Source organism: Xenia sp. Carnegie-2017, unplaced genomic scaffold (assembly GCF_021976095.1).
Source record: "Xenia sp. Carnegie-2017 unplaced genomic scaffold, XeniaSp_v1 HiC_scaffold_24, whole genome shotgun sequence".
In the NCBI taxonomy this organism is placed as follows: Eukaryota; Metazoa; Cnidaria; class Anthozoa; order Malacalcyonacea; family Xeniidae; genus Xenia; species Xenia sp. Carnegie-2017.
In genome coordinates, this window is record NW_025813487.1 from 6397668 (window position 1) to 6408398 (window position 10731).

Consider the following 10731-nt stretch of genomic DNA (forward strand, 5'->3'; position numbering starts at 1 on the left):
CAGTCTTGTTTATACACAACAATTCGCATTTCTCTCAAATGACATACATGAGTGTACTAACGTAAAACGAACGTGAGATGAATTATAAGAAATAATTCATGAACCATTCAACCCTTACCTGAACAAGAATTCAAGTGTATGCAATATTTTGCCATCGCTCGCCCTCAATCATAAACCATGCACATGTTCGTGAAAAATTCGACAAATTACTTCAGAAAAACATATCATCCAGGTTTGTTAAACGACGTATTTCAATTCAACCGACATAAGTAAAGTTTTCCCGTATATTAACCTTTACAGTTTACACAGATACTTATGGGAAAATGTCGTTTGTATTTGAGAAAGAAACTAGCATAAAGTTAACATGAAGTACTGCCTGAGGCAGTGTTGCCACTCCTATTTTTTACATTTCACCATTTTGAGGAATGGTGAATACGTTTTACTATTTTGCTTTCCATTTCAGCACGATGTTTGTAGGGTTTGTTTAACATTGACCTGACGTGGGTTGCTAAATGTCAACTACAAAGATAAACTGTTCATTCTTTAAAGATAAAAAAATGAATAACAAAAAACAGGGTCGGATTAAGCCCATGCAAGACAAGGGTTTCAACAATTTTGAAACTAATGTCTTTGGGCAAGATAACATGCGCTAAAGCGCCTGACTTATTTACATATAATTACACGTGCACTAGAATAATATATTCATACAAGTGCCCTTTAGAGTACAATAAGATGTCTAAATTTCATTCATGGGGTTTTTTACCAATTTGAAAAGACTATAATCTTTTCAGCAAGTCCTTTAACAATAATTTCTGTATTAAGTATCTATCCTTCTATAAAGCCTTCCTTTTAAAAATGGTCTCCAGTCCAGATGTGCATAAAGAAATTTCCATGGCAAAACCTTTTGAAAAGATTGCAAGTACGATAAAGAAGATGACCTTTTTCATGGCAGAAATTCATATGATAATATGTTCCAAATTCAGCATTACGCCTTTAACACATTGATATATATATAACGTCAGTGTGTGGTATATGTCACTAAAATTGTCACTTCATCAACATTCAGGTATTAAGGCAAAAAGTAGCCACGACTGCGGCGTTTATTTGTTAAGGTTTGCATAATTGTCTTGTAGAGATTGGCTATTGTTAAATATGTAAATAATGTAAACCAAGAAACTCTAGTATGTGAAATTGTTAATACAACATCTAATTTTGATGTCTTTTAGAAATAAAAAAAGACGAAAATAAAGATAGAAAACGTAAACATCTTTTTAAAGAGTTTCTTCAACACCCAAGTTATGTTAAGTTAAGTCAAGTTAACTAGTTATGTCAGTGGATAATGTCATAACCTTTCATCCAATCCACTAAAGTTAATATATGCTGAAAGTAATCGTAGTATATTTCTCTATCTTATAAATCTTGTTTAGACTTTACTTGCTAATGCAAATAGCAACCAACATGGCAAAAATTTCAATGTTTTTCACCTCTTAGGGGGGTGGTACCACAAATATTATCATTGCGTCTTAGAGCACATTTAAGTAAGATTAAAAGTATGTATTCAATTCGTTATTAATAACAAGTTTGATGCATTTAACCCACTCAAAACCGCTGATCGAATGGACTGGATATAGCTTCTACAAAATGTATAAAAAAAGTAAATCAAACATTTATAGGTAATCATGCATCTAACATTGTGTTTTGCACTTATATTTTAACTTTGAATTTAGCAAGAAAAAGCAGCTTTTTGTTAGTGACTTTTCAATGGTATTTTTATTATTTTATGAAATGCAGCATTAATTAAGTAAAATCAAATTACAATGTGAAATACATTATTCCACGAGTAAGAATTTCATACAATTGATGATTCTCTATACATGATACAACACAGCAAAAACCTGCTATATATTTTCTTTTGTTGGAAATGCCAGCGAAACCTTATTAACAGTGGGAAATACAATCAATCAAGTACTCAATCATTTCTGATCTTCATGCAAGCACAAACACGCCAATGGAATGAGCCCTTCCTTTCTTGCATAGAACACAAAATATCCACTTCTTTTTTTACACACTATATGTGTAGCAAAAATGAAGTCTAATCAATGTATGGTAGATATTGTGCATGAATCAAAATTTGAGGGCCTTTCAAAACTTTCTACTAACCTTATGTTCTATCCAACATGGATAAACAATGCGAATCAATTTGACATTAAATAATCTTGATAGCTGTAAAATATTGTCATAACCATGTTTTTAAAGTTATCTATGCAAGAATCTCTCCCAACTAACAGTGGTATGCAACTGATCCATGCAAGAATCTCTCCCAACCAACAGTGGTATGCAACTGATCCATGCAAGAATCTCTCCCTACTAACAGTGTAACCCTTTCCGCGTTTTATTTTCGGTTTTTTTTTTAATAAATCGTCTTTGTTTCTCGTGCTCTGGAAGGGCACGAGTAAAGTTTTCGGGGGTGGTTTCGGCTTGCGGTCCTTGCGGTGTCGAGAAATCGACTTTTTGACACAGAACGCTTTCCGCTTTCACAATATGGTGACTGTAAGTAGTGACAAAATATAATTAGATACATACAATATTCGGAAACGTAAGTTACAAACCTAACGAACCCAATGAAACGAACAACTCAGTGACAAAAGCAACGATACCTTACATCAAAGGTACGTCTGAGACTATCTCGCGTATCTTACGACCATACAACAATGTGTCGCACAAAAACCAATCCCAACAATACGACAAGTACTAACGAACATAAAAAACAAAGAACAACCCAACGAACGACAAGGTACAGTTTACAAAATAAACTGCTCCGACTGCCACGCATCCTATATCGTGGAAACTGGCAGGAACTTAAACATAAGATTTACTGAACACAGACAAGCTACTAAGAAACAAGACAAAACTAATCACATTGCCGAACATCACCGAATCACAAAGCACAACATTGACTAGGACTCGGCAAAATGCATTACTTACAGTACTGACTATAGACAACGGCTTACATTAGAAAGTTGGTATACCAACTTGGAACAACAACAACAAACAACAAACAACAACAAAACAGTCCTTCTCAGGACTATACCAACCTGGACGATCTACATTTACAAACATGTAATGATAACTATTATGTGTATAAAATGAAGCAAAAATTTTAAGCCCAGGTGCTTCTCCTTAACAAACAAGCAATGCACGATGAGAAATCAGATAGGAACTATTGTATGTAATACAAATTATTTACGAACATGGCTGAATACTTTGAAGTTGTTTAATTTGTACATATAACAGAATGTGTAAAAAACTTGCATGTCCTTCAAATCAGCAAAAACTCCAGCATCTCTAGCTCTTCCAGCAGCACCAACATCAACATAGACAAATCTGTAATTCTCATCAACCATAGCCAGCAAGATAACACTGAAAAGGTGCTTATAATTAAAACATTCAGAACCAGTGTCGGCTGGCTGTTAAATTGCAATATGCTTCCCATCAATAGCTCCCAAACAACAGGGATAATTCCATCTGCTCTCAAATTCCCTTGCAATTTGAAGCCAGTCTTTGGTAGTTCTTGGGATCTAAAAAATGATGATTTTTATTTTAAAAATTTCAGGAATCCGTTGGCACTCCTCAAGACACAAGTTTCACCCAAGATGATGATGATGATTACAATGATTTAAATATTAATGAAAGTGAAAATGAAATGGAACATCATGGAGTGAATGGTGCGGTAGCAAGGTCTACGAGTCAGCCTATACAAAGCCAACAACTTCAAGGAAGGGACAGGCTGAAGAAGAATTTAATTTGATTAAAAGTTTGTCAAATTCAATAGCCGAGAAGAGAAAACGCAGAAAAGAAAATAATGGTGGCAACATGTTGGATGCTTTTGGAGTCTATGTGGCAAAGGCACTTTCGGCATTAGATCCTAGAACTTGTCACCTTGCACAAAATAAAATAAATGGTATAATTTTTCAAGCACAGGCTGGTCTATTAGCACCAACTCAAGAAATAACACCACAAATGCTTCGTGCACAATCACAAAGAAATTATTTCAATTCAAATATAAGCATTGGTATGCCATCAAGTTCAACACCACCACTGTATGATGAAAACAATGCATCATACAGAGATGATCATATGCATATGTCAGGTGCCTGGCAAAGTTGATACATTCACATTTGCACATTTTTGTAGTTATGGCTTGTTTTGCATGTGTTTGGTTAAAATAAATGATGTAGAAAAGTATGTTTAATAAGTGAATAGATTAAATAACCTTCAAATAGTTCTCCTTCATTACTGCATACAAGGCATTACATGTTTCCTCCACAATACCAGATATTGTTCTTTCACCTATCCGATATTGAAAAGAAAGACTCCTGAATGTTTCCCCTAAACAAAATACATGCATGCGCATTTTCTTCACGTGTTGAGATAATAGCTCAGCAGGCGCGCACACTTTGAGCCAATGTTCACTCGTGCACCATTTCATTCAACATGTTGAATATTCGGCGCCGATGGCGCGCGAGGCGAAATTTCTCAAAACATGACCGCACACTTGAGGAAATGGCGTGCGCCAACAGTGACGAGTCACTCTCAGCTTAGCCGATGGCGCAAGTGTGCGCCAGGCTTAAGGTCATGCTTTGCGCGCTCCGTTGGCCATTTTAAGGCAACCCGAAAATGGCGGCTGTAATATGTTTGATTTGAGTACATAAGTACAGCATATAAATACGCATGAATATCGTAGCAGCAGTCAAAGTATTAATTATAATTGCTTCCTATAAATAAATATGATGACATAAGTCAATAAACGAAACAAAGCCTGTGCTGAATACGCATCGGATTGCTTAAGTGCACGAAAGTTCACGTATGAAAACATAAACATTATTTAGCGCGCAAAGCATGATCCTGATACTCATTCTTTAAACTCATTCGTAAAAGATATGGAAATCCATTCACGGTTGTACTGCGCGAATAGCCTTTTGAGGTAGGTTTTGGTAAATCGTTATTTGAAAATTTATTATGAATTGGAAAGTTTAAGTGTTCTAGGCAGCTATACTAAAAAAATACACTTCTATGCTTACTAAAATTGGACTTTACCGATTTCCAAATCAAGTTTCTTCGTAAAGTTTGAATTTCTTTTTTTTTGAAGAAAGCGATGGAAATAGCGGTAAATTTACTGAGAGAAAAACTGAACGGGTCAGGAGGATATATTGCGACTGACAATAACGGAAATTTTGGTAAGGCATTTTCTACTCATCTAATGTCTTGGTCTAGCATCAAAGATGAGCAGTTGAAGGCTGGATTAGAGAAAGATGAAAAAGGAAAAGCAAAATTCCTGTACAACGAAAGCGTTTGAATTAACTAAAAAATTACCATTACTATATGATTTAGGGTCATATTTCCTTAATGTATATATATACGTATGTTCACAATTATGTACACCTTAACTCTACTACAAGTAGGACACATCATTTTTCCTTCATTGTTTTAAAAACTTTAACCTTTTTACTGAAAAAGTGAATGCTTCCATTTCCTTCAAGATTGTAGTATTTTTAATGCGAGGAAATTGACAAGATTCTACGTTTAGACGGTGTAGTTGTAGCTGATGATTTCATGATATGAGTTATTCTTCAAATTTTAATAAATATAATCCTACTGATGCATTCCTCTGCATGTTATAATGTTGTCTTAAATTCCTTGGAGCAAAAAAAACCCTTGTGCTTGCAACAAAGATATGTATTATAGCGAAAAAAATAGCTGGCTAGAATTGATGCAAATTATCAAAGTATATAAGAAGATCCAAATTATGACGATCTTCTTTTTTATTCGCCCTTTGTTTTTAAAAATATCATTTTTTCCTAAAGCTCAGTTATTAGTGGACAAGAGGGAAATTATCGCAACGAGGTACATGTACGTTGTAGAGTAAAAAAAAGAAAAGCGCTTATTGGAAAAAGTGCGCGAAACACGAGTACGTAATCGATATACCACCCTGGGCGCTTCGCGCTCTATAACAGCCTTGACTCCTTACTTCCGTAAATCCAGTAGCATACACGCCTATGACACGAGAAAAATTAACTGACCTTTAAACATACGGGGGGAATGGTAAAGAGGTTGTCGATATTTGGAAAACTCTCATGGCAAATTTAAGAAACATCAAATATGTTACATTTCATATAAACTCAATCTTATGTTTGTATATCAAATGCTAACAGCTAACGGCTAACCCATAATGAAATGAAGCAAAATTTGAAAGGAAGGGGCTTCTCCTTGACACCCAAACATTCCACGACGAGAAAATCAGATAGAAGCTAGTTTATGGTCACAGAATAATGATTATACGAAGGGTCACTCAGGTGTACAACGCGTCCTCGTTACTTAAAAAATGACTTCGGATCATTTTAAACGTTTGGAAAAAGTTAAAAACCCTAATCTATTGGCTGGAATTATGTCGGCCATCATGCGCGTGACGATATGCGCGAGGAAAAAAACATCAAAGGTTCTGACACGAGTGACAGTTCTGTATATTCTCATTCTATTTCTTTTATATGCACCGAACGCATTAAAGACAAAAGAAAATGAGATGAGTTTCCTCGTTATCTTTTGTTTTAAATGCGTTCGGTTCATGTAAAGTTCGACGTTTGAATTAGGCCTTAGTAACATCAAACACTTTTAAGTTCTATCTACGTTCTTTTGTTGTTTTCTCACTAGCTTTCATCCCTGAATATAGCTACTGTCAACATGTCCGATTCTTATTAATCATAATTACATATTAAACTATTAAGTCCTTAGTATAAAAGTATCTGTTTGCTACAACTTTAGTGTAAGAAAATTGATATGATTCTACGTGTAAAAGATGTAATTGTAGCTGATGATCTTACCTTGTAAACCATTCTTTACGTACATATATACATTATACGGGATGTTCCCAAAAAGGAACAAATACAGGATATATCACAAAACAGTATTATAAAATTCAACTTGTTCTGAAAATTTAGTTCCTGACAACCATGTCCCACTAAATTCTAAGAGACTAATGATGTGTATGAAAGTCGTTTGATTTAGATTTGGAATCCTGCAAACCATTCAAATCGGCAAATCAACTTTCGAATTATATCTATTTATTCAATTAGTTGTATTGTTATATAGGTGCTGTGTATAGTAATTGCGATTGGTTCATTAGTAGTCACATGACTTGAAATAAATGCACGGTTTCGTGCCAGGAAAAGAAGTGAAAAGTTGTTGCCTGCTCATTTTAATATCATTACGAATAAAACAGCCACCAAGCTGAAAACTGAAAAAACGTTTCTCGAGCTTATTAGGCGACGAAGATCAACTATTAATAAAAAAGAATTAAGAATACGTTCGGAAGTCTACCTAAAATGCTGTAGGTCAGTCATAGCATTTTGCAACGAAATTTTGCCGGCTACTTCCCCTCCCCCCTCCGAAAGACATTGATTTTATTGAAGAGTTGTTGAAATTTATGATTTTCTCCCTATAGAACTAAACACTTAATGTACTCTCCCTCGGGAAATAGTGAGCCTAAGTTCCCGAGAGTCTCAATATACATTTGGTGAAGTGGACAAATGTGAAAACTATTTAAGACACTATATATAGATCAACACACATATATTGTAACAATTTTGTAGAAAACATATTTATACAACAATTATTTCCTACATTAACATACTAATTTAATAAAACTATGTTGATATGCGTTAAAAAACAAAGTTCAACAAAACACTGAGCATAAAGAAAGTTTCTCTCTAAATAATTTTTTATAAGCGCTAAATGAATGAATCCCAACAAGTCTTTTAAATGGCAACTGCAATTGTTCTGTTTTGATAAAATGTGGGTATTTTTAACTTTCTTTACAAGATGACAGTTACAAACAAATGTTGCTGAATGTGAGTAAAAGTTATTATACAACTATTGAATGCTAATTCTAAAGCACCAGTAATCTTCACATGGCAGTTGGCAAATTACAATTAGCCTAAAAAATGGTGTTGAGTTATCTGGGATTCATTTATTTAGCATTTATAATTTAAAAAGCAAAAGAAAAATCTAGAAACGTAAAGAAAAAGTACAGTAATGAAAAGTCTGCACACAGTCAAGCTACTCGTAAACGTATATTCTTGAGACCACGACCTTATGTCTGCTTACGGTAGATGTCCGTTTATGGGATGTTATTAACTATAAGTAGATATGTACTTAATATGAAATTCTTACAGTACATGTCCATTAATAACTTGTTATGAAAGATTTCTATTCACTACACGTAGATATGTAAACAACGATATGAAATCCGTTTAATGATCTAAAATTGTTCACTACATAAAAAATAAAACATAGTGGATTTAGAAATATGACATCTTGAAAACGAAAGACGTAGAAATTCTTCACGAATTTTCGTTCTCATAACTTGATGTAGTTCTTATATGTTGAAGTTACTTTTGTTGTGAATGATTTGCTGACCATTTATATGAACTAAACTGATCACTTTTATTCTACAACGATCCATAGTTGACGTTTGCTTTGAAATTTCATAACATGTTGCTGTTGAGATCTTAATTCATATCACAAATGTTATAGTATCACTCAAGTACATATATATTTCAGAGCATGCGCAAAGGCAATCAAGTGTCATAATATTCACAACGACAGTGTGTTTGTATCAAGAAGCAGCTTCAATTATAGATGCAGCAAAAAAAATCCCTTTAGCCATCTCCAATAGCCACAATGCAATAAAATAAAATTCTTTTATTACCTTTTTTGATTACTTATGGGTTATGTTCACATCAAAACGTCCACATGAGATGATAATTTTCCCGCTTCAGTTTTATAAAAAGTGAACAAAGTGAACAGCCAGCTTCATCATTTTAAAAATAAAAAAGTTCATATCTTCAAATTTTGACAACAGATGACATCTCAATGAACACGTGACCTGGGCGACGTTAGTAACATGGTACATAAATTTGTCACTTCTTTCATTAAGACACTTTCTGAAATAAAGCTTCTCCTTCTTGTATTATCGTTTGAATTCGGAGTAGACGTTGGAGTTTTATAGACAAGTCATAAACATATCAAACTTTGTTGTTAAAAAATAATTCCCATAAAGTATCGATTTACAAAGTAAAAGTGTTAAAACTTTAACAATACTTGATATCGATTTTTCATTAAAAGTAAAAATTTGTCATTAAAAATCTTTCCATACGCAACATTGTGGTTTGTTTTCTGTCTCTCTATATTGCAAAACTTTCTTTGACGTTTGTTAACTTTTCCTGTTCATACGGTTTGGAGTGTTCAGTGACAATAGTTCAAATGTTTATCACGATGATGAACGTCAATCATGAAGTCATTTTCTTGTGGAGTTTACGACTTTCTTTTTAACAGTCAGTGACAAAGACAGCCAAATTTTTAGTTTTTCTTGAAAAAATTAGCAAAGGTACCATTGTTTTATTATAAATTTACGTTTTTCAAAGTGATAAAGATGAAAATATTTATATAAGCGAAGTAACAATTGGGCTGACTTTGTCTCTCTGAAGAACTTAACAAATAGATATTTTGTATATCAAAATGCAATAATTAAAAAGTATTAAGAAATTATTTCAGTGCAAGATAGTATTGATTTAATTAGTAAAAACTTGTTTTTGGTGTAAAAGAGTATCGAAAAACGTGCAATATTAAAACCATCCTTCACTGAATACATTTGCATGAAAATTATATGTTTACATGGTGTAGATATAAACAAAATATAATCAATGGTACAATAACTAACAATAGTTTGCATTTTATATGTTTGTGTGATAAGATAAAAGTCAATAAAATTTTTTTCTTGTGCAAGGAAAATTATTATCTTAGACACAAAATCATTTGTGTTTATGGTTTGTCTTTATTGTCATTGATTTTCATCTTTAATTGATTAACTTCAGCTATTATACATGATCTCTCTCAATGTTTACAGTATCGCACACTGCGGTCTCTGTACAGAACAATCAAAATTAGACAAAGGTCGTTTCATGAAATCATACGCAAACAGACATTAATTGAAATGTCGACAATGACAGCGATCATGCATAAATCTAAACACGATTTTCGTAAAGATAATATAGTCAATATCCAAAAAGGTGAGAAATTTTATCAGGAAAGATCAAATTTACTCTCGTGGCAAGATGATTTTTACGCAATGTACCGGGACCTTTAAGGAGGAGAAAATTAAAGCAAGTTTGCGTTTACGACAGTAATAAAAAGTTTTTCGATACATACGCGGGTCAAAGAATTCTACAATTTTAAAATATTTCAAATCAATCAAAGTTAATCGATCACTAATTATATACCTATCATCAACAAAGAAAAACTCTCCCCGCAATAAACGCTCAGTATAAGTATAAATAATTTGTATGTTTTTAACGTCAAATACTTTCACATACTTATCCTTGTAAGCTATTGCTAAATTATCTGCTGAAGGTGAAAATTTTGCGTAAGTTCTAGGGCAAGTAAAGACACCTATGTGCTTTTCAATTACGTCATCCCAACCATTAACAAGTTAGTCTTCATGCCACATACAGTAAATTATCTCATCCTTAAATTCAACTTTAGAAAACACGTGATACTTAGAGCTACATGCAAATACGTGCACATTTTGATAATTTTCAAAATTCACAGATATTTCCTTTCGCTTGTTTTCAACATTGAAAAACACAAAAGAATCAGTTTTTTGACAAGCAAATGATA